The sequence below is a fragment of the Gorilla gorilla genome, chromosome 4 (genome assembly GCF_029281585.2).
Source record: "Gorilla gorilla gorilla isolate KB3781 chromosome 4, NHGRI_mGorGor1-v2.1_pri, whole genome shotgun sequence".
Lineage (NCBI taxonomy): Eukaryota > Metazoa > Chordata > Mammalia > Primates > Hominidae > Gorilla > Gorilla gorilla.
Genome location: NC_073228.2, coordinates 190,545,941 through 190,573,243, shown reverse-complemented (window position 1 = coordinate 190,573,243; position 27,303 = coordinate 190,545,941).

Genomic DNA, 27,303 nt, shown 5'->3' with positions numbered 1-27,303 from the left:
GGAAATATCTACACCACTACCTGTATAAACATGGAAATATCAGCACCGCTATCTGTATGAACATGGAATTATCTACACTGCTATCTGTATGAACATGGAAATATCTACACCGCTATCTGTATGATCATGGAAATATCTACACCGCTATCTGTATGAACATGGAATTATCTACACCGCTATCTGTTTGAAGATGGAAATATCTACACCGCTGTCTGCATGAAAATGGAAATATCTACACAGCTATGTGCATACACATGGAAATATCTACACAGCTATCTCTTAACACATGGAAATAAGAAGTCTGCTATCTCTATAAACATGGAAATATCTACACCGCCATCTGTATGAACATGGAAATATCTGCACCGCCATCTGTATGAACATATAAATATCTACACCACCATATGTATTAAGAAAGAAATATCTAAACCGCTATCTGTGTGAACATTGAAATATCTACACCGCTATCTGTATGAACATTGAAATATATACACCACTGCCTGTATAAACATTGAAATATCAGCACCGCTATCTGTATGAACATGGAAATATCTACACCGCTATCTGTATGAACATGGAAATATCTACACCGCTATCTGTATGAACATATAAATATCTACACCGCTATCTGTATGAACATGGAAATATCTACACCGCTATCTGTATGAACATGGAAATATCTACACCGCTATCTGTATGAACATGGAAATATCTACACAGCCATCTGGATGAACATGGAAATATCTACTCTGCTATCTGTGTAAACATGCATAGATCTTCACCCCTATCTGTATAAACATGGAAATATCTACACCGCAATCTGTATGAACATGGAAATATCTACACCGCTATCTGTATGAACATGGAAATATCTACACCGCTATCTGTTTGAACATGGAAATATCTACACCGCTATCTGCATGAAAATGGAAATATCTACACTGCTATCTGCATATACATGGAAATATCTACACAGCTATCTCTTTACACATGGAAATAACTACACCGCTATCTGTATGAACATGGAAATATCTACACCGCCATCTGTATGAACATGGAAATATGTGCACCGCCATCTGTATGAACATATAAATATCTACACCGCCATCTGTATTAAGATGGAGATATCTACACTGCTATCTGTATAAACATGGAAATATCTACACCGCTATCTGTATAAACATGGAAATATCTACACCGCTATCTATATAAACATGGAAATATCTACCCCGCTACCTGCATAAACATGGAAATAGCAGCACCGCTATCTGTATGAACATGGAAATATCTACACCGCTATCTGTATGAACATGGAAATATCTACACCGCCATCTGTATGAACATGGAAATATGTGCACCGCCATCTGTATGAACATATAAATATCTACACCGCCATCTGTATTAAGATGGAGATATCTACACTGCTATCTGTATAAACATGGAAATATCTACACCGCTATCTGTATAAACATGGAAATATCTACACTGCTACCTGTATAAACATGGAAATATCAGCACCGCTATCTGTATGAACATGGAAATATCTACACCGCTATCTGTATGAACATGGAAATGTCTACACCGCTATCAGTATGAACATGGAAATATCTACACCGCTATGTGTGTGAACATGGATATATCTACACAGCCCTCGGGATGAACATGGAAATATCCACACCGCTATCTGTATAAACATGCATATACCTTCACCGCTATCTGTATAAACATGGAAATATCTACACCGCTATCTGTATGAACATGGAAATATCTACACCGCTATCTGTTTGAAGATGGAAATATATACACCGCTATCTGCATGAAAATGGAAATATCTACACAGCTATCTGCATATACATGGAAATATCTACACAGCTATCTCTTTACACATGGAAATAACTACACCGCTATCTGTATGAACATGGAAATATCAACACCGCCATCTGTATGAACATGGAAATATCTGCACCGCCATCTGAATGAACATATAAATATCTACACCGCCATTTGTATTAAGATGGAGATATCTACACCGCTATCTGAATAAACATGGAAATATCTACACCGCTATCTGTATAAACATGGAAATATCTACACCGCTATCTGCATAAACATGGAAATATCTACACTGCTACCTGTATAAACATGGAAATATCAGCACCGCTATCTGTATGAACATGGAAATATCTGCATCGCTATCTGTATGAACATGGAAATATCTACACCGCTATCTGCATGAACATGGAAATATCTACAAAGCTATCTGAATGAACATGGAAATATCTACACCGCTATCTGTTTGAACACGTAAATATCTACACCGCTATCTGCATGAAAATGGAAATATCTACAAAGCTATCTGCATATACATGGAAATATCTACACTGCTATCTCTTTACATATGGAAATAACTACACCGCTATATCTATAAAGATAGAAATATCTACACCGCTATATGTATAAACATGGAAATATCTACACCGCTATCTGTATAAACATGGAAATATCTACACCACTACCTGTATAAACATGGAAATATCACCACCGCTATCTGTATGAACATGGAATTATCTACACTGCTATCTGTATGAACATGGAAATATCTACACCGCTATCTGTATGATCATGGAAATATCTACACCGCTATCTGTATGAACATGGAATTATCTACACCGCTATCTGTTTGAACATGGAAATATCTACACCGCTGTCTGCATGAAAATGGAAATATCTACACAGCTATCTGCATACACATGGAAATATCTACACAGCTATCTCTTAACACATGGAAATAAGAAGTCTGCTATCTCTATAAACATGGAAATATCTACACCGCCATCCGTATGAACATGGAAATATCTGCACCGCCATCTGTATGAACATATAAATATCTACACCACCATATGTATTAAGAAAGAAATATCTAAACCGCTATCTGTGTGGACATTGAAATATCTACACCGCTATCTGTATGAACATTGAAATATATACACCACTGCCTGTATAAACATTGAAATATCAGCACCGCTATCTGTATGAACATGGAAATATCTACACCGCTATCTGTATGAACATGGAAATATCTACACCGCTATCTGTATGAACATGGAAATATCTACACCGCTCTCTGTATGAACATGGAAATATCTACACCGCTATCTGTATGAACATGGAAATATCTACACCGCTATCTGTATGAACGTGGAAATATCTACACAGCCATCTGGATGAACATGGAAATATCTACTCTGCTATCTGTGTAAACATGCATAGATCTTCACCCCTATCTGTATAAACATGGAAATATCTACACCGCTATCTGTATGAACATGGAAATATCTACACCGCTATCTGTATGAACATGGAAATATCTACACCGCTATCTGTTTGAACATGGAAATATCTACACCGCTATCTGCATGAAAATGGAAATATCTACACTGCTATCTGCATATACATGGAAATATCTACACAGCTATCTCTTTACACATGGAAATAACTACACCGCTATCTGTATGAACATGGAAATATCTACACCGCCATCTGTATGAACATGGAAATATGTGCACCGCCATCTGTATGAACATATAAATATCTACACCGACATCTGTATTAAGATGGAGATATCTACAATGCTATCTGTATAAACATGGAAATATCTACACCGCTATCTGTATAAACATGGAAATATCTACACCGCTATCTATATAAACATGGAAATATCTACCCCGCTACCTGCATAAACATGGAAATAACAGCACCGCTATCTGTATGAACATGGAAATATCTACACCGCTATCTGTATGAACATGGAAATATCTACACCGCCATCTGTATGAACATGGAAATATGTGCACCGCCATCTGTATGAACATATAAATATCTACACCGCCATCTGTATTAAGATGGAGATATCTACACTGCTATCTGTATAAACATGGAAATATCTACACCGCTATCTGTATAAACATGGAAATATCTACACTGCTACCTGTATAAACATGGAAATATCAGCACCGCTATCTGTATGAACATGGAAATATCTACACCGCTATCTGTATGAACATGGAAATGTCTACACCGCTATCAGTATGAACATGGAAATATCTACACCGCTATGTGTATGAACATGGATATATCTACACAGCCCTCGGGATGAAGATGGAAATATCCACACCGCTATCTGTATAAACATGCATATACCTTCACCGCTATCTGTATAAACATGGAAATATCTACACCGCTATCTGTATGAACATGGAAATATCTACACCGCTATCTGTTTGAAGATGGAAATATATACACCGCTATCTGCATGAAAATGGAAATATCTACACAGCTATCTGCATATACATGGAAATATCTACACAGCTATCTCTTTACACATGGAAATAACTACACCGCTATCTGTATGAACATGGAAATATCAACACCGCCATCTGTATGAACATGGAAATATATGCACCGCCATCTGAATGAACATATAAATATCTACACCGCCATTTGTATTAAGATGGAGATATCTACACCGCTATCTGAATAAACATGGAAATATCTACACCGCTATCTGTATAAACATGGAAATATCTACACCGCTATCTGCATAAACATGGAAATATCTACACTGCTACCTGTATAAACATGGAAATATCAGCATCGCTATCTGTATGAACATGGAAATATCTACATCGCTATCTGTATGAACATGGAAATATCTACACCGCTATCTGCATGAACATGGAAATATCTACAAAGCTATCTGAATGAACATGGAAATATCTACACCGCTATCTGTTTGAACATGTAAATATCTACACCGCTATCTGCATGAAAATGGAAATATCTACAAAGCTATCTGCATATACATGGAAATATCTACACTGCTATCTCTTTACACATGGAAATAACTACACCGCTATATCTATAAAGATAGAAATATCTACACCGCTATCTGTATAAACATGGAAATATCTACACCGCTATCTGTATAAACATGGAAATATCTACACCACTGCCTGTATAAACATGGAAATATCAGCACCGCTATCTGTATGAACATGGAATTATCTACACTGCTATCTGTATGAACATGGAAATATCTTCACCGCTATCTGTATGATCATGGAAATATCTACACCGCTATCTGTATGAACATGGAATTATCTACACCGCTATCTGTTTGAACATGGAAATATCTACACCGCTGTCTGCATGAAAATGGAAATATCTACACAGCTATCTGCATACACATGGAAATATCTACACAGCTATCTCTTAACACATGGAAATAAGAAGTCTGCTATCTCTATAAACATGGAAATATCTACACCGCCATCCGTATGAACATGGAAATATCTGCACCGCCATCTGTATGAACATATAAATATCTACACCACCATATGTATTAAGAAAGAAATATCTAAACCGCTATCTGTGTGAACATTGAAATATCTACACCGCTATCTGTATGAACATTGAAATATATACACCACTGCCTGTATAAACATTGAAATATCAGCACCGCTATCTGTATGAACATGGAAATATCTACACCGCTATCTGTATGAACATGGAAATATCTACACCGCTATCTGTATGAACATGGAAATATCTACACCGCTCTCTGTATGAACATGGAAATATCTACACCGCTATCTGTATGAACATGGAAATATCTACACCGCTATCTGTATGAACGTGGAAATATCTACACAGCCATCTGGATGAACATGGAAATATCTACTCTGCTATCTGTGTAAACATGCATAGATCTTCACCCCTATCTGTATAAACATGGAAATATCTACACCGCTATCTGTATGAACATGGAAATATCTACACCGCTATCTGTATGAACATGGAAATATCTACACCGCTATCTGTTTGAACATGGAAATATCTACACCGCTATCTGCATGAAAATGGAAATATCTACACTGCTATCTGCATATACATGGAAATATCTACACAGCTATCTCTTTACACATGGAAATAACTACACCGCTATCTGTATGAACATGGAAATATCTACACCGCCATCTGTATGAACATGGAAATATGTGCACCGCCATCTGTATGAACATATAAATATCTACACCGACATCTGTATTAAGATGGAGATATCTACAATGCTATCTGTATAAACATGGAAATATCTACACCGCTATCTGTATAAACATGGAAATATCTACACCGCTATCTATATAAACATGGAAATATCTACCCCGCTACCTGCATAAACATGGAAATAACAGCACCGCTATCTGTATGAACATGGAAATATCTACACCGCTATCTGTATGAACATGGAAATATCTACACCGCCATCTGTATGAACATGGAAATATGTGCACCGCCATCTGTATGAACATATAAATATCTACACCGCCATCTGTATTAAGATGGAGATATCTACACTGCTATCTGTATAAACATGGAAATATCTACACCGCTATCTGTATAAACATGGAAATATCTACACTGCTACCTGTATAAACATGGAAATATCAGCACCGCTATCTGTATGAACATGGAAATATCTACACCGCTATCTGTATGAACATGGAAATGTCTACACCGCTATCAGTATGAACATGGAAATATCTACACCGCTATGTGTATGAACATGGATATATCTACACAGCCCTCGGGATGAAGATGGAAATATCCACACCGCTATCTGTATAAACATGCATATACCTTCACCGCTATCTGTATAAACATGGAAATATCTACACCGCTATCTGTATGAACATGGAAATATCTACACCGCTATCTGTTTGAAGATGGAAATATATACACCGCTATCTGCATGAAAATGGAAATATCTACACAGCTATCTGCATATACATGGAAATATCTACACAGCTATCTCTTTACACATGGAAATAACTACACCGCTATCTGTATGAACATGGAAATATCAACACCGCCATCTGTACGAACATGGAAATATATGCACCGCCATCTGAATGAACATATAAATATCTACACCGCCATTTGTATTAAGATGGAGATATCTACACCGCTATCTGAATAAACATGGAAATATCTACACCGCTATCTGTATAAACATGGAAATATCTACACCGCTATCTGCATAAACATGGAAATATCTACACTGCTACCTGTATAAACATGGAAATATCAGCATCGCTATCTGTATGAACATGGAAATATCTACATCGCTATCTGTATGAACATGGAAATATCTACACCGCTATCTGCATGAACATGGAAATATCTACAAAGCTATCTGAATGAACATGGAAATATCTACACCGCTATCTGTTTGAACATGTAAATATCTACACCGCTATCTGCATGAAAATGGAAATATCTACAAAGCTATCTGCATATACATGGAAATATCTACACTGCTATCTCTTTACACATGGAAATAACTACACCGCTATATCTATAAAGATAGAAATATCTACACCGCTATCTGTATAAACATGGAAATATCTACACCGCTATCTGTATAAACATGGAAATATCTACACCACTGCCTGTATAAACATGGAAATATCAGCACCGCTATCTGTATGAACATGGAATTATCTACACTGCTATCTGTATGAACATGGAAATATCTTCACCGCTATCTGTATGATCATGGAAATATCTACACCGCTATCTGTGTGAACATGGAATTATCTACACCGCTATCTGTTTGAACATGGAAATATCTACACCGCTGTCTGCATGAAAATGGAAATATCTACACAGCTATCTGCATACACATGGAAATATCTACACAGCTATCTCTTAACACATGGAAATAAGAAGTCTGCTATCTCTATAAACATGGAAATATCTACACCGCCATCCGTATGAACATGGAAATATCTGCACCGCCATCTGTATGAACATATAAATATCTACACCACCATATGTATTAAGAAAGAAATATCTAAACCGCTATCTGTGTGAACATTGAAATATCTACACCGCTATCTGTATGAACATTGAAATATATACACCACTGCCTGTATAAACATTGAAATATCAGCACCGCTATCTGTATGAACATGGAAATATCTACACCACTATCTGTATGAACATGGAAATATCTACACCGCTATCTGTATGAACATGGAAATATCTACACCGCTCTCTGTATGAACATGGAAATATCTACACCGCTATCTGTATGAACATGGAAATATCTACACCGCTATCTGTATGAACGTGGAAATATCTACACAGCCATCTGGATGAACATGGAAATATCTACTCTGCTATCTGTGTAAACATGCATAGATCTTCACCCCTATCTGTATAAACATGGAAATATCTACACCGCTATCTGTATGAACATGGAAATATCTACACCGCTATCTGTATGAACATGGAAATATCTACACCGCTATCTGTTTGAACATGGAAATATCTACACCGCTATCTGCATGAAAATGGAAATATCTACACTGCTATCTGCATATACATGGAAATATCTACACAGCTATCTCTTTACACATGGAAATAACTACACCGCTATCTGTATGAACATGGAAATATCTACACCGCCATCTGTATGAACATGGAAATATGTGCACCGCCATCTGTATGAACATATAAATATCTACACCGCCATCTGTATTAAGATGGAGATATCTACATTGCTATCTGTATAAACATGGAAATATCTACACCGCTATCTGTATAAACATGGAAATATCTACACCGCTATCTATATAAACATGGAAATATCTACCCCGCTACCTGCATAAACATGGAAATAGCAGCACCGCTATCTGTATGAACATGGAAATATCTACACCGCTATCTGTATGAACATGGAAATATCTACACCGCCATCTGTATAAACATGGAAATATCTACACCGCTATCTATATAAACATGGAAATATCTACCCCGCTACCTGCACAAACATGGAAATAGCAGCACCGCTATCTGTATGAACATGGAAATAGCTACACCGTTATCTGTATGAACATGGAAATATCTACACCGCCATCTGTATGAACATGGAAATATGTGCACCGCCATCTGTATGAACATATAAATATCTACATCGCCATCTGTATTAAGATGGAGATATCTACACTGCTATCTGTATAAACATGGAAATATCTACACCGCTATCTGTATAAACATGGAAATATCTACACTGCTACCTGTATAAACATGGAAATATCAGCACCGCTATCTGTATGAACATGGAAATATCTACACCGCTATGTGTATGAACATGGATATATCTACACAGCCCTCGGGATGAACATGGAAATATCCACACCGCTATCTGTATAAACATGCATATACCTTCACCGCTATCTGTATAAACATGGAAATATCTACACCGCTATCTGTATGAACATGGAAATATCTACACCGCTATCTGTTTGAAGATGGAAATATATACACCGCTATCTGCATGAAAATGGAAATATCTACACAGCTATCTGCATATACATGGAAATATCTACACAGCTATCTCTTTACACATGGAAATAACTACACCGCTATCTGTATGAACATGGAAATATCAACACCGCCATCTGTATGAACATGGAAATATCTGCACCGCCATCTGAATGAACATATAAATATCTACACCGCCATGTGTATTAAGATGGAGATATCTACACCGCTATCTGAATAAACATGGAAATATCTACACCGCTATCTGTATAAACATGGAAATATCTGCACCGCTATCTGCATAAACATGGAAATATCTACACTGCTACCTGTATAAACATGGAAATATCAGCACGCTATCTGTATGAACATGGAAATATCTACATCGCTATCTGTATGAACATGGAAATATCTACACCGCTATCTGCATGAACATGGAAATATCTACAAAGCTATCTGAATGAACATGGAAATATCTACACCGCTATCTGTTTGAACATGTAAATATCTACACCGCTATCTGCATGAAAATGGAAATATCTACAAAGTTATCTGCATATACATGGAAATATCTACACTGCTATCTCTTTACACATGGAAATAACTACACCGCTATATCTATAAAGATAGAAATATCTACACCGCTATCTGTATAAACATGGAAATATCTACACCGCTATCTGTATAAACATGGAAATATCTACACTGCTATCTGTATAAACATGGAAATATCTACACCGCTACCTGTATAAACATGGAAATATCAGCACCGCTATCTGTAAGACCATGGAAATAGCCCCTCTATCTGTATGAACATGGAAATATCTACACCGCTATCTCTATGAACATGGAAATATCTACACCACTATCTGTTTGAACATGGAAATATCTAAACCGCTATCTGCATGAAAATGGAAATATCTACACAGCTATCTGCATATACATGGAAATATCTACACAGCTATCTCTTTACACATGGAAATAACTACACCGCTATCTGTATGAACATGGAAATATCTTCACCGCCATCTGTATGAACATGGATATATCTAAACAGCCATCTGGATGAACATGGGAATATCTACACCGCTATCTGTATGAACATGGAAATATCTACACCGCTATCTGTGTAAACATGCATACATCTTCACCGCTATCTGTATAAACATGGAAATATCTACACTGCTATCTGCATGGACATGGAAATATCTACACCGCTATCTGTTTGAACATGGAAATATCTACACCGCTATCTGCATGAAAATGGAAATATCTACACAGCGATCTGCATATACATGGAAATATCTACAAAGCTATATCTTTAAACATGGAAATAATTACAGCGCTATCTCTATAAACATGGAAATATCTACTCCACCATCTGTATGAACATGGAAATATCTGCACCGCCATCTGTATGAACATATAAATATCTACACCGCCATCTATATTAAGATGGAGATATCTACACCGCTATCTATATAAACTTGAAAGTATCTACACCGCTATCTGTATAAACATGGAAATATCTACACGGCTATCTGTATAAACATGGAAATATCTACACCGCTACCTGTATAAACATGGAAATACTTAAACCGCTATCTGTATGAACATGGAAATACCTACACCGCTATCTCTATGAACTTGGAAATATCTACACCGTTATCTGTATGAACATGGAAATAGCTACACCGCTATCTGTATGAACATGGAAATATCTACACCACTACCTGTATGAACATGGAAATATCTACACCTCTATCTCTATGAACATGGATATATCTACACAGCCATCCGGATGAACATGGAAATATCTACACTGCTATCTGTTTGAACATGTAAATATCTAAACCGCTATCTGCATGAAAGTGGAAATATCTACACAGCTATCTGCATATACATGGAAATATCTACACAGCTATCTATTTACACATGGAAATAACTACACCGCTATATCTATAAAGATGGAAATATCTACACCGCCATCTGTATGAACATGGAAGTATCTGCACCGCCATCTGTATGAACATATAAATATCTACACCGCCATCTGTATTAAGAAGGAAATATCTAAACCGCTATCTGTATAAACATGGAAATATCTTCACCGCTGCCTGTATAAACATGGAAATATCAGCACCGCTATCTGTATGAACATGAAAATATCTACACCGCTATCTGTATGAACATGGAAATATCTACACCGCTATCTGTATGAACATGGAAATATCTACACCTCTATCTGTATGAACATGGAAATATCTACACCGCTATCGGTTTGAAAATGGAAATATCTACACCGCTATCTGTATGAACATGGAGATACCTTCACCGCCATCTGTATGAACATGGATATGTCTACTCAGCCATCTAGATGAACATGGAAATATCTACACCGCGATCTGTAGGAACATGGAAATATCTACACCGCTATCTGTGTAAACATGCATACATCATCACCGCTATCTGTATAAACATGGAAATATCTACACCGCTATCTGTATGAACTTGGAAATATCTACACCGCTATCAGTTTGAACATGGAAATATCTAAACTGCTATCTGCTTGAAAATGGAAATATCTACAGAGCTATCTGCATATACATGGAAATACCTACACATCTATCTCTTTACACATGGAAATAACTACACCGCTATCTGTATGAACATGGAAATATGTACACCGCCATCTGTATGAACATGGAAATATCTGCACCGCCATCTGTATGAACATATAAATAACTACACGGCCATCTGTATTAAGGTAGAAATATCTACTCCGGTGTCTGTATAAACATGGAAATATCTACACCGCTATCTGTATAAACATGGAAATATCTACACCGCTCCCTGTATAAACATGGAAATATCCACACCGCTACCTGTATACACATGGAAATATCAGCACCGCTATCTGTATGAACATGGAAATATCTACACCGCTATCTGTTTGAACATGGAAATATCTACACCGCTATCTGCATGAAAATGGAAATATCTACACTTCTATCTGCATATACATTTAAACACCTACACAGCTATCTCTTTACACATGGAAATAACTACACCGCTATCTGTATGAACATGGAAATATCTACACCGCCATCTGTATGAACATGGAAATATCTGAACGGCCATCTGTATGAACATATAAATATCTACACCGCCATCTGTATTAAGATGGAGATATCTATACTGCTATCTGTATAAACATGGAAATATCTACACCGCTATCTGTATAAACATGGAAATATCTACACAGCTATCTGTATAAACATGGAAATATCTACACCACTACCTGTATAAACATGGAAATATCTACACCGCTATGTCTATAACCATGGAAATATCTACACCGCTATCTGTATAAACATGGAAATATCCACACTGCTATCTGTATATACATGGAAATATCTACACCGCTACCTGTATAAACATGGAAATATCAGCACCGCTATCTGTATGAACATGGAAATATCAGCCCCCCTATCTGTATGAACATGGAAATATCTACACCACTATCTGTATGAACATGGAAATATCTACACCGCTATCTGTATGAGCATGGAAATATCTTCACCGCCATCTGTATGAACATGGATATACCTACACAGCCATCTGGATGAACATGGAAATATCTACACCGCTATCTGTATGAACATGGAAATAGCTACACCGCTATCTGTATGAACATGGAAATATCTACACCACTATCTGTATGAACATGGAAATATCTACACCGCTATCTGTATGAACATGGAAATATCTTCACCGCCATCTGTATGAACATGGATATATCTACACAGCCATATGGATGAACATGGAAATATCTACACCGCTATCTGCATGAACATGGAAATAGCTACACCGCTATCTGTATGAACATGGAAATAGCTACACCGCCATCTGTATGAACATGGAAATATCTGCACCGCCATCTGTATGAACATATAAATATCTACACCGCCATCCGTATTAAGATGGAGATATCTACACCGCTATCTGTATAAACCTGGAAATATCTACACCGCTATCTGTATAAACATGGAAATATCCACACCGCTATCTGTATAAACATGGAAATATCCACACCGCTACCTGTATAAACATGGAAATAGCACCGCTATCTGAATGAACATGGAAATATCTACACCGCTACGTGTATGAAAATGGAAATATCTACACCGCTATCTGTAAGAACATGGAAATAGCTACACCGCTATCTGTATGAACATGGAAATATCTACACCACTATCTGTATGAACATGGAAATAGCTACACCGCTATCTGTATGAACATGGAAATATCTACACCACTATCTGTATGAACATGGAAATATCTACACCGCTATCTGTGTAAACATGCATACATCTTCACCGCTATCTGTATAAACATGGAAATATCTACACAGCTATCTGTATGAACATGGATATATCTACACAGCCATCTGGATGAACATGGAAATATCTACACCGCTATCTGTATGAACATGGAAATAGCTACACCGCTATCTGTATGAAAATGGAAATATCTACACTGCTATATGTATGAACATGGAAATAGCTACACCGCTATCTGTATGAACATGGAAATATCTACACCGCTATCTGTATGAACATGGAAATATCCACACCGCTATCTGTATAGACATGGAAATAGCTACACCGCTATCTGTATGAAAATGGAAATATCTACACTGCTATATGTATGAACATGGAAATAGCTACACCGCTATCTGTATGAACATGGAAATATCTGCATCGCTATCTGTATGAACATGGAAATATCTACACCGCTATCTGCATGAACATGGAAATATCTACAAAGCTATCTGAATGAACATGGAAATATCTACACCGCTATCTGTTTGAACACGTAAATATCTACACCGCTATCTGCATGAAAATGGAAATATCTACAAAGCTATCTGCATATACATGGAAATATCTACACTGCTATCTCTTTACATATGGAAATAACTACACCGCTATATCTATAAAGATAGAAATATCTACACCGCTATCTGTATAAACATGGAAATATCTACACCGCTATCTGTATAAACATGGAAATATCTACACCACTACCTGTATAAACATGGAAATATCAGCACCGCTATCTGTATGAACATGGAATTATCTACACTGCTATCTGTATGAACATGGAAATATCTACACCGCTATCTGTATGATCATGGAAATATCTACACCGCTATCTGTATGAACATGGAATTATCTACACCGCTATCTGTTTGAACATGGAAATATCTACACCGCTGTCTGCATGAAAATGGAAATATCTACACAGCTATCTGCATACACATGGAAATATCTACACAGCTATCTCTTAACACATGGAAATAAGAAGTCTGCTATCTCTATAAACATGGAAATATCTACACCGCCATCCGTATGAACATGGAAATATCTGCACCGCCATCTGTATGAACATATAAATATCTACACCACCATATGTATTAAGAAAGAAATATCTAAACCGCTATCTGTGTGAACATTGAAATATCTACACCGCTATCTGTATGAACATTGAAATATATACACCACTGCCTGTATAAACATTGAAATATCAGCACCGCTATCTGTATGAACATGGAAATATCTACACCGCTATCTGTATGAACATGGAAATATCTACACCGCTATCTGTATGAACATGGAAATATCTACACCGCTCTCTGTATGAACATGGAAATATCTACACCGCTATCTGTATGAACATGGAAATATCTACACCGCTATCTGTATGAACGTGGAAATATCTACACAGCCATCTGGATGAACATGGAAATATCTACTCTGCTATCTGTGTAAACATGCATAGATCTTCACCCCTATCTGTATAAACATGGAAATATCTACACCGCTATCTGTATGAACATGGAAATATCTACACCGCTATCTGTATGAACATGGAAATATCTACACCGCTATCTGTTTGAACATGGAAATATCTACACCGCTATCTGCATGAAAATGGAAATATCTACACTGCTATCTGCATATACATGGAAATATCTACACAGCTATCTCTTTACACATGGAAATAACTACACCGCTATCTGTATGAACATGGAAATATCTACACCGCCATCTGTATGAACATGGAAATATGTGCACCGCCATCTGTATGAACATATAAATATCTACACCGACATCTGTATTAAGATGGAGATATCTACAATGCTATCTGTATAAACATGGAAATATCTACACCGCTATCTGTATAAACATGGAAATATCTACACCGCTATCTATATAAACATGGAAATATCTACCCCGCTACCTGCATAAACATGGAAATAACAGCACCGCTATCTGTATGAACATGGAAATATCTACACCGCTATCTGTATGAACATGGAAATATCTACACCGCCATCTGTATGAACATGGAAATATGTGCACCGCCATCTGTATGAACATATAAATATCTACACCGCCATCTGTATTAAGATGGAGATATCTACACTGCTATCTGTATAAACATGGAAATATCTACACCGCTATCTGTATAAACATGGAAATATCTACACTGCTACCTGTATAAACATGGAAATATCAGCACCGCTATCTGTATGAACATGGAAATATCTACACCGCTATCTGTATGAACATGGAAATGTCTACACCGCTATCAGTATGAACATGGAAATATCTACACCGCTATGTGTATGAACATGGATATATCTACACAGCCCTCGGGATGAAGATGGAAATATCCACACCGCTATCTGTATAAACATGCATATACCTTCACCGCTATCTGTATAAACATGGAAATATCTACACCGCTATCTGTATGAACATGGAAATATCTACACCGCTATCTGTTTGAAGATGGAAATATATACACCGCTATCTGCATGAAAATGGAAATATCTACACAGCTATCTGCATATACATGGAAATATCTACACAGCTATCTCTTTACACATGGAAATAACTACACCGCTATCTGTATGAACATGGAAATATCAACACCGCCATCTGTATGAACATGGAAATATATGCACCGCCATCTGAATGAACATATAAATATCTACACCGCCATTTGTATTAAGATGGAGATATCTACACCGCTATCTGAATAAACATGGAAATATCTACACCGCTATCTGTATAAACATGGAAATATCTACACCGCTATCTGCATAAACATGGAAATATCTACACTGCTACCTGTATAAACATGGAAATATCAGCATCGCTATCTGTATGAACATGGAAATATCTACATCGCTATCTGTATGAACATGGAAATATCTACACCGCTATCTGCATGAACATGGAAATATCTACAAAGCTATCTGAATGAACATGGAAATATCTACACCGCTATCTGTTTGAACATGTAAATATCTACACCGCTATCTGCATGAAAATGGAAATATCTACAAAGCTATCTGCATATACATGGAAATATCTACACTGCTATCTCTTTACACATGGAAATAACTACACCGCTATATCTATAAAGATAGAAATATCTACACCGCTATCTGTATAAACATGGAAATATCTACACCGCTATCTGTATAAACATGGAAATATCTACACCACTGCCTGTATAAACATGGAAATATCAGCACCGCTATCTGTATGAACATGGAATTATCTACACTGCTATCTGTATGAACATGGAAATATCTTCACCGCTATCTGTATGATCATGGAAATATCTACACCGCTATCTGTATGAACATGGAATTATCTACACCGCTATCTGTTTGAACATGGAAATATCTACACCGCTGTCTGCATGAAAATGGAAATATCTACACAGCTATCTGCATACACATGGAAATATCTACACAGCTATCTCTTAACACATGGAAATAAGAAGTCTGCTATCTCTATAAACATGGAAATATCTACACCGCCATCCGTATGAACATGGAAATATCTGCACCGCCATCTGTATGAACATATAAATATCTACACCACCATATGTATTAAGAAAGAAATATCTAAACCGCTATCTGTGTGAACATTGAAATATCTACACCGCTATCTGTATGAACATTGAAATATATACACCACTGCCTGTATAAACATTGAAATATCAGCACCGCTATCTGTATGAACATGGAAATATCTACACCGCTATCTGTATGAACATGGAAATATCTACACCGCTATCTGTATGAACATGGAAATATCTACACCGCTCTCTGTATGAACATGGAAATATCTACACCGCTATCTGTATGAACATGGAAATATCTACACCGCTATCTGTATGAACGTGGAAATATCTACACAGCCATCTGGATGAACATGGAAATATCTACTCTGCTATCTGTGTAAACATGCATAGATCTTCACCCCTATCTGTATAAACATGGAAATATCTACACCGCTATCTGTATGAACATGGAAATATCTACACCGCTATCTGTATGAACATGGAAATATCTACACCGCTATCTGTTTGAACATGGAAATATCTACACCGCTATCTGCATGAAAATGGAAATATCTACACTGCTATCTGCATATACATGGAAATATCTACACAGCTATCTCTTTACACATGGAAATAACTACACCGCTATCTGTATGAACATGGAAATATCTACACCGCCATCTGTATGAACATGGAAATATGTGCACCGCCATCTGTATGAACATATAAATATCTACACCGACATCTGTATTAAGATGGAGATATCTACAATGCTATCTGTATAAACATGGAAATATCTACACCGCTATCTGTATAAACATGGAAATATCTACACCGCTATCTATATAAACATGGAAATATCTACCCCGCTACCTGCATAAACATGGAAATAACAGCACCGCTATCTGTATGAACATGGAAATATCTACACCGCTATCTGTATGAACATGGAAATATCTACACCGCCATCTGTATGAACATGGAAATATGTGCACCGCCATCTGTATGAACATATAAATATCTACACCGCCATCTGTATTAAGATGGAGATATCTACACTGCTATCTGTATAAACATGGAAATATCTACACCGCTATCTGTATAAACATGGAAATATCTACACTGCTACCTGTATAAACATGGAAATATCAGCACCGCTATCTGTATGAACATGGAAATATCTACACCGCTATCTGTATGAACATGGAAATGTCTACACCGCTATCAGTATGAACATGGAAATATCTACACCGCTATGTGTATGAACATGGATATATCTACACAGCCCTCGGGATGAAGATGGAAATATCCACACCGCTATCTGTATAAACATGCATATACCTTCACCGCTATCTGTATAAACATGGAAATATCTACACCGCTATCTGTATGAACATGGAAATATCTACACCGCTATCTGTTTGAAGATGGAAATATATACACCGCTATCTGCATGAAAATGGAAATATCTACACAGCTATCTGCATATACATGGAAATATCTACACAGCTATCTCTTTACACATGGAAATAACTACACCGCTATCTGTATGAACATGGAAATATCAACACCGCCATCTGTATGAACATGGAAATATATGCACCGCCATCTGAATGAACATATAAATATCTACACCGCCATTTGTATTAAGATGGAGATATCTACACCGCTATCTGAATAAACATGGAAATATCTACACCGCTATCTGTATAAACATGGAAATATCTACACCGCTATCTGCATAAACATGGAAATATCTACACTGCTACCTGTATAAACATGGAAATATCAGCATCGCTATCTGTATGAACATGGAAATATCTACATCGCTATCTGTATGAACATGGAAATATCTACACCGCTATCTGCATGAACATGGAAATATCTACAAAGCTATCTGAATGAACATGGAAATATCTACACCGCTATCTGTTTGAACATGTAAATATCTACACCGCTATCTGCATGAAAATGGAAATATCTACAAAGCTATCTGCATATACATGGAAATATCTACACTGCTATCTCTTTACACATGGAAATAACTACACCGCTATATCTATAAAGATAGAAATATCTACACCGCTATCTGTATAAACATGGAAATATCTACACCGCTATCTGTATAAACATGGAAATATCTACACCACTGCCTGTATAAACATGGAAATATCAGCACCGCTATCTGTATGAACATGGAATTATCTACACTGCTATCTGTATGAACATGGAAATATCTTCACCGCTATCTGTATGATCATGGAAATATCTACACCGCTATCTGTATGAACATGGAATTATCTACACCGCTATCTGTTTGAACATGGAAATATCTACACCGCTGTCTGCATGAAAATGGAAATATCTACACAGCTATCTGCATACACATGGAAATATCTACACAGCTATCTCTTAACACATGGAAATAAGAAGTCTGCTATCTCTATAAACATGGAAATATCTACACCGCCATCCGTATGAACATGGAAATATCTGCACCGCCATCTGTATGAACATATAAATATCTACACCACCATATGTATTAAGAAAGAAATATCTAAACCGCTATCTGTGTGAACATTGAAATATCTACACCGCTATCTGTATGAACATTGAAATATATACACCACTGACTGTATAAACATTGAAATATCAGCACCGCTATCTGTATGAACATGGAAATATCTACACCACTATCTGTATGAACATGGAAATATCTACACCGCTCTCTGTATGAACATGGAAATATCTACACCGCTATCTGTATGAACATGGAAATATCTACACCGCTATCTGTATGAACGTGGAAATATCTACACAGCCATCTGGATGAACATGGAAATATCTACTCTGCTATCTGTGTAAACATGCATAGATCTTCACCCCTATCTGTATAAACATGGAAATATCTACACCGCTATCTGTATGAACATGGAAATATCTACACCGCTATCTGTATGAACATGGAAATATCTACACCGCTATCTGTTTGAACATGGAAATATCTACACCGCTATCTGCATGAAAATGGAAATATCTACACTGCTATCTGCATATACATGGAAATATCTACACAGCTATCTCTTTACACATGGAAATAACTACACCGCTATCTGTATGAACATGGAAATATCTACACCGCCATCTGTATGAACATGGAAATATGTGCACCGCCATCTGTATGAACATATAAATATCTACACCGCCATCTGTATTAAGATGGAGATATCTACATTGCTATCTGTATAAACATGGAAATATCTACACCGCTATCTGTATAAACATGGAAATATCTACACCGCTATCTATATAAACATGGAAATATCTACCCCGCTACCTGCATAAACATGGAAATAGCAGCACCGCTATCTGTATGAACATGGAAATATCTACACCGCTATCTGTATGAACATGGAAATATCTACACCGCCATCTGTATAAACATGGAAATATCTACACCGCTATCTATATAAACATGGAAATATCTACCCCGCTACCTGCACAAACATGGAAATAGCAGCACCGCTATCTGTATGAACATGGAAATAGCTACACCGTTATCTGTATGAACATGGAAATATCTACACCGCCATCTGTATGAACATGGAAATATGTGCACCGCCATCTGTATGAACATATAAATATCTACATCGCCATCTGTATTAAGATGGAGATATCTACACTGCTATCTGTATAAACATGGAAATATCTACACCGCTATCTGTATAAACATGGAAATATCTACACTGCTACCTGTATAAACATGGAAATATCAGCACCGCTATCTGTATGAACATGGAAATATCTACACCGCTATGTGTATGAACATGGATATATCTACACAGCCCTCGGGATGAACATGGAAATATCCACACCGCTATCTGTATAAACATGCATATACCTTCACCGCTATCTGTATAAACATGGAAATATCTACACCGCTATCTGTATGAACATGGAAATATCTACACCGCTATCTGTTTGAAGATGGAAATATATACACCGCTATCTGCATGAAAATGGAAATATCTACACAGCTATCTGCATATACATGGAAATATCTACACAGCTATCTCTTTACACATGGAAATAACTACACCGCTATCTGTATGAACATGGAAATATCAACACCGCCATCTGTATGAACATGGAAATATCTGCACCGCCATCTGAATGAACATATAAATATCTACACCGCCATTTGTATTAAGATGGAGATATCTACACCGCTATCTGAATAAACATGGAAATATCTACACCGCTATCTGTATAAACATGGAAATATCTGCACCGCTATCTGCATAAACATGGAAATATCTACACTGCTACCTGTATAAACATGGAAATATCAGCACGCTATCTGTATGAACATGGAAATATCTACATCGCTATCTGTATGAACATGGAAATATCTACACCGCTATCTGCATGAACATGGAAATATCTACAAAGCTATCTGAATGAACATGGAAATATCTACACCGCTATCTGTTTGAACATGTAAATATCTACACCGCTATCTGCATGAAAATGGAAATATCTACAAAGTTATCTGCATATACATGGAAATATCTACACTGCTATCTCTTTACACATGGAAATAACTACACCGCTATATCTATAAAGATAGAAATATCTACACCGCTATCTGTATAAACATGGAAATATCTACACCGCTATCTGTATAAACATGGAAATATCTACACTGCTATCTGTATAAACATGGAAATATCTACACCGCTACCTGTATAAACATGGAAATATCAGCACCGCTATCTGTAAGACCATGGAAATAGCCCCTCTATCTGTATGAACATGGAAATATCTACACCGCTATCTCTATGAACATGGAAATATCTACACCACTATCTGTTTGAACATGGAAATATCTAAACCGCTATCTGCATGAAAATGGAAATATCTACACAGCTATCTGCATATACATGGAAATATCTACACAGCTATCTCTTTACACATGGAAATAACTACACCGCTATCTGTATGAACATGGAAATATCTTCACCGCCATCTGTATGAACATGGATATATCTAAACAGCCATCTGGATGAACATGGGAATATCTACACCGCTATCTGTATGAACATGGAAATATCTACACCGCTATCTGTGTAAACATGCATACATCTTCACCGCTATCTGTATAAACATGGAAATATCTACACTGCTATCTGCATGGACATGGAAATATCTACACCGCTATCTGTTTGAACATGGAAATATCTACACCGCTATCTGCATGAAAATGGAAATATCTACACAGCGATCTGCATATACATGGAAATATCTACAAAGCTATATCTTTAAACATGGAAATAATTACAGCGCTATCTCTATAAACATGGAAATATCTACTCCACCATCTGTATGAACATGGAAATATCTGCACCGCCATCTGTATGAACATATAAATATCTACACCGCCATCTATATTAAGATGGAGATATCTACACCGCTATCTATATAAACTTGAAAGTATCTACACCGCTATCTGTATAAACATGGAAATATCTACACGGCTATCTGTATAAACATGGAAATATCTACACCGCTACCTGTATAAACATGGAAATACTTAAACCGCTATCTGTATGAACATGGAAATACCTACACCGCTATCTCTATGAACTTGGAAATATCTACACCGTTATCTGTATGAACATGGAAATAGCTACACCGCTATCTGTATGAACATGGAAATATCTACACCACTAAATGTATGAACATGGAAATATCTACACCTCTATCTCTATGAACATGGATATATCTACACAGCCATCCGGATGAACATGGAAATATCTACACTGCTATCTGTTTGAACATGTAAATATCTAAACCGCTATCTGCATGAAAGTGGAAATATCTACACAGCTATCTGCATATACATGGAAATATCTACACAGCTATCTATTTACACATGGAAATAACTACACCGCTATATCTATAAAGATGGAAATATCTACACCGCCATCTGTATGAACATGGAAGTATCTGCACCGCCATCTGTATGAACATATAAATATCTACACCGCCATCTGTATTAAGAAGGAAATATCTAAACCGCTATCTGTATAAACATGGAAATATCTTCACCGCTGCCTGTATAAACATGGAAATATCAGCACCGCTATCTGTATGAACATGAAAATATCTACACCGCTATCTGTATGAACATGGAAATATCTACACCGCTATCTGTATGAACATGGAAATATCTACACCTCTATCTGTATGAACATGGAAATATCTACACCGCTATCGGTTTGAAAATGGAAATATCTACACCGCTATCTGTATGAACATGGAGATACCTTCACCGCCATCTGTATGAACATGGATATGTCTACTCAGCCATCTAGATGAACATGGAAATATCTACACCGCGATCTGTAGGAACATGGAAATATCTACACCGCTATCTGTGTAAACATGCATACATCATCACCGCTATCTGTATAAACATGGAAATATCTACACCGCTATCTGTATGAACTTGGAAATATCTACACCGCTATCAGTTTGAACATGGAAATATCTAAACTGCTATCTGCTTGAAAATGGAAATATCTACAGAGCTATCTGCATATACATGGAAATACCTACACATCTATCTCTTTACACATGGAAATAACTACACCGCTATCTGTATGAACATGGAAATATGTACACCGCCATCTGTATGAACATGGAAATATCTGCACCGCCATCTCTATGAACATATAAATAACTACACGGCCATCTGTATTAAGGTAGAAATATCTACTCCGGTGTCTGTATAAACATGGAAATATCTACACCGCTATCTGTATAAACATGGAAATATCTACACCGCTCCCTGTATAAACATGGAAATATCCACACCGCTACCTGTATACACATGGAAATATCAGCACCGCTATCTGTATGAACATGGAAATATCTACACCGCTATCTGTTTGAACATGGAAATATCTACACCGCTATCTGCATGAAAATGGAAATATCTACACTTCTATCTGCATATACATTTAAACACCTACACAGCTATCTCTTTACACATGGAAATAACTACACCGCTATCTGTATGAACATGGAAATATCTACACCGCCATCTGTATGAACATGGAAATATCTGAACGGCCATCTGTATGAACATATAAATATCTACACCGCCATCTGTATTAAGATGGAGATATCTATACTGCTATCTGTATAAACATGGAAATATCTACACCGCTATCTGTATAAACATGGAAATATCTACACAGCTATCTGTATAAACATGGAAATATCTACACCACTACCTGTATAAACATGGAAATATCTACACCGCTATGTCTATAACCATGGAAATATCTACACCGCTATCTGTATAAACATGGAAATATCCACACTGCTATCTGTATATACATGGAAATATCTACACCGCTACCTGTATAAACATGGAAATATCAGCACCGCTATCTGTATGAACATGGAAATATCAGCCCCCCTATCTGTATGAACATGGAAATATCTACACCACTATCTGTATGAACATGGAAATATCTACACCGCTATCTGTATGAGCATGGAAATATCTTCACCGCCATCTGTATGAACATGGATATACCTACACAGCCATCTGGATGAACATGGAAATATCTACACCGCTATCTGTATGAACATGGAAATAGCTACACCGCTATCTGTATGAACATGGAAATATCTACACCACTATCTGTATGAACATGGAAATATCTACACCGCTATCTGTATGAACATGGAAATATCTTCACCGCCATCTGTATGAACATGGATATATCTACACAGCCATATGGATGAACATGGAAATATCTACACCGCTATCTGCATGAACATGGAAATAGCTACACCGCTATCTGTATGAACATGGAAATAGCTACACCGCCATCTGTATGAACATGGAAATATCTGCACCGCCATCTGTATGAACATATAAATATCTACACCGCCATCCGTATTAAGATGGAGATATCTACACCGCTATCTGTATAAACCTGGAAATATCTACACCGCTATCTGTATAAACATGGAAATATCCACACCGCTATCTGTATAAACATGGAAATATCCACACCGCTACCTGTATAAACATGGAAATAGCACCGCTATCTGAATGAACATGGAAATATCTACACCGCTACGTGTATGAAAATGGAAATATCTACACCGCTATCTGTAAGAACATGGAAATAGCTACACCGCTATCTGTATGAACATGGAAATATCTACACCACTATCTGTATGAACATGGAAATAGCTACACCGCTATCTGTATGAACATGGAAATATCTACACCACTATCTGTATGAACATGGAAATATCTACACCGCTATCTGTGTAAACATGCATACATCTTCACCGCTATCTGTATAAACATGGAAATATCTACACAGCTATCTGTATGAACATGGATATATCTACACAGCCATCTGGATGAACATGGAAATATCTACACCGCTATCTGTATGAACATGGAAATAGCTACACCGCTATCTGTATGAAAATGGAAATATCTACACTGCTATATGTATGAACATGGAAATAGCTACACCGCTATCTGTATGAACATGGAAATATCTACACCGCTATCTGTATGAACATGGAAATATCCACACCGCTATCTGTATAGACATGGAAATATCTACACCGCTATCTGTATAAACATGGAAATATCTACACCGCTATCTGTGTAAACATGGAAATATCTACACTGCTATCTGTGTAAACATGGAAATATCTACACCGCTATCTGTACAAACATGGAAATATCTACACAGCCATCTGTAGGAATATGTAAATATCTACACCGTTATCTGTATACACATGGAATTATCTACACCGCTATCTGTATGAACATGGAAATGTCTGCACCTCTATCTGTCTAAACATGGAAATATCTACACCGCTATCTGTGTAAACATGGAGATATCTACACCGCTATCTCTATAAGCATGGAAATATCCACACAGCCATCTATATAAACATGGAAATATCTACACTACGCTCTGTATAAACCTGGAAATATCTACACTGATATCTCTATAAACATGGAAATAACTAAATCGCTATCTCTATAAACATGGAAATATCTACACCGCTATCTGTGTAAACATGGAAATATCTACACCGCTGTCTGTGTAAACATGGAAATACCTACACCGCTATATCTATAAACATGGAAATATCTACACCGCCATCTGTATGGGTATGGAAATATCTACACCGCCATCTGTATAAACATGGAAATATCTACACCGTTATGTGTATAAAGATGGAAATATCTACACTGCTATCTGTAAAAACATGGAAATATCTACACCGCCATCTGTATGAACATGGAAATGTCTAAACCGCCAACTCTATAAACATGGAAATATCTACAGCGCTATGTGTTGGAACATAGAAATATCTACACCGCTATCTGCATAAAAGTGGAAATATCTTCACCGCTATCTGCATAAACTTGGAAATATCTACACCACAATCTTGTAAACATGGAAATATCTATAAAAACTACTGTGGGAACATGGAAATATCTACACCGCTATCTCTATAAACATGGAAATATCTACACCGCTATCTGTATAAACTTGGAAATATCTACACAGCCATCTGTAGGAACATGTAAATATATACACAGTTATCTGTATACACATGGAAATATCTACACCGCTATCTGTATAAACATGGAAATATCTACACCACTATCTGTGTAAACTTGGAAATATCTACACCGCTATCTGTGTAAACATGGAAATATCTACACCGCTATCTCTAAAAACATGGAAAGATCTACACCATTATGTGTATAAAGATGGAAATATCTACACCGCTATCTGTATAAACATGGAAATATCTACACCGCCATCTGTATGAACGTGGAAATGTCTAAACCGCCATCTCTATAAACATGTAAATATCTACACCGCCCTCTGTAGGAACATGGAAATATCTACAACGCTATCT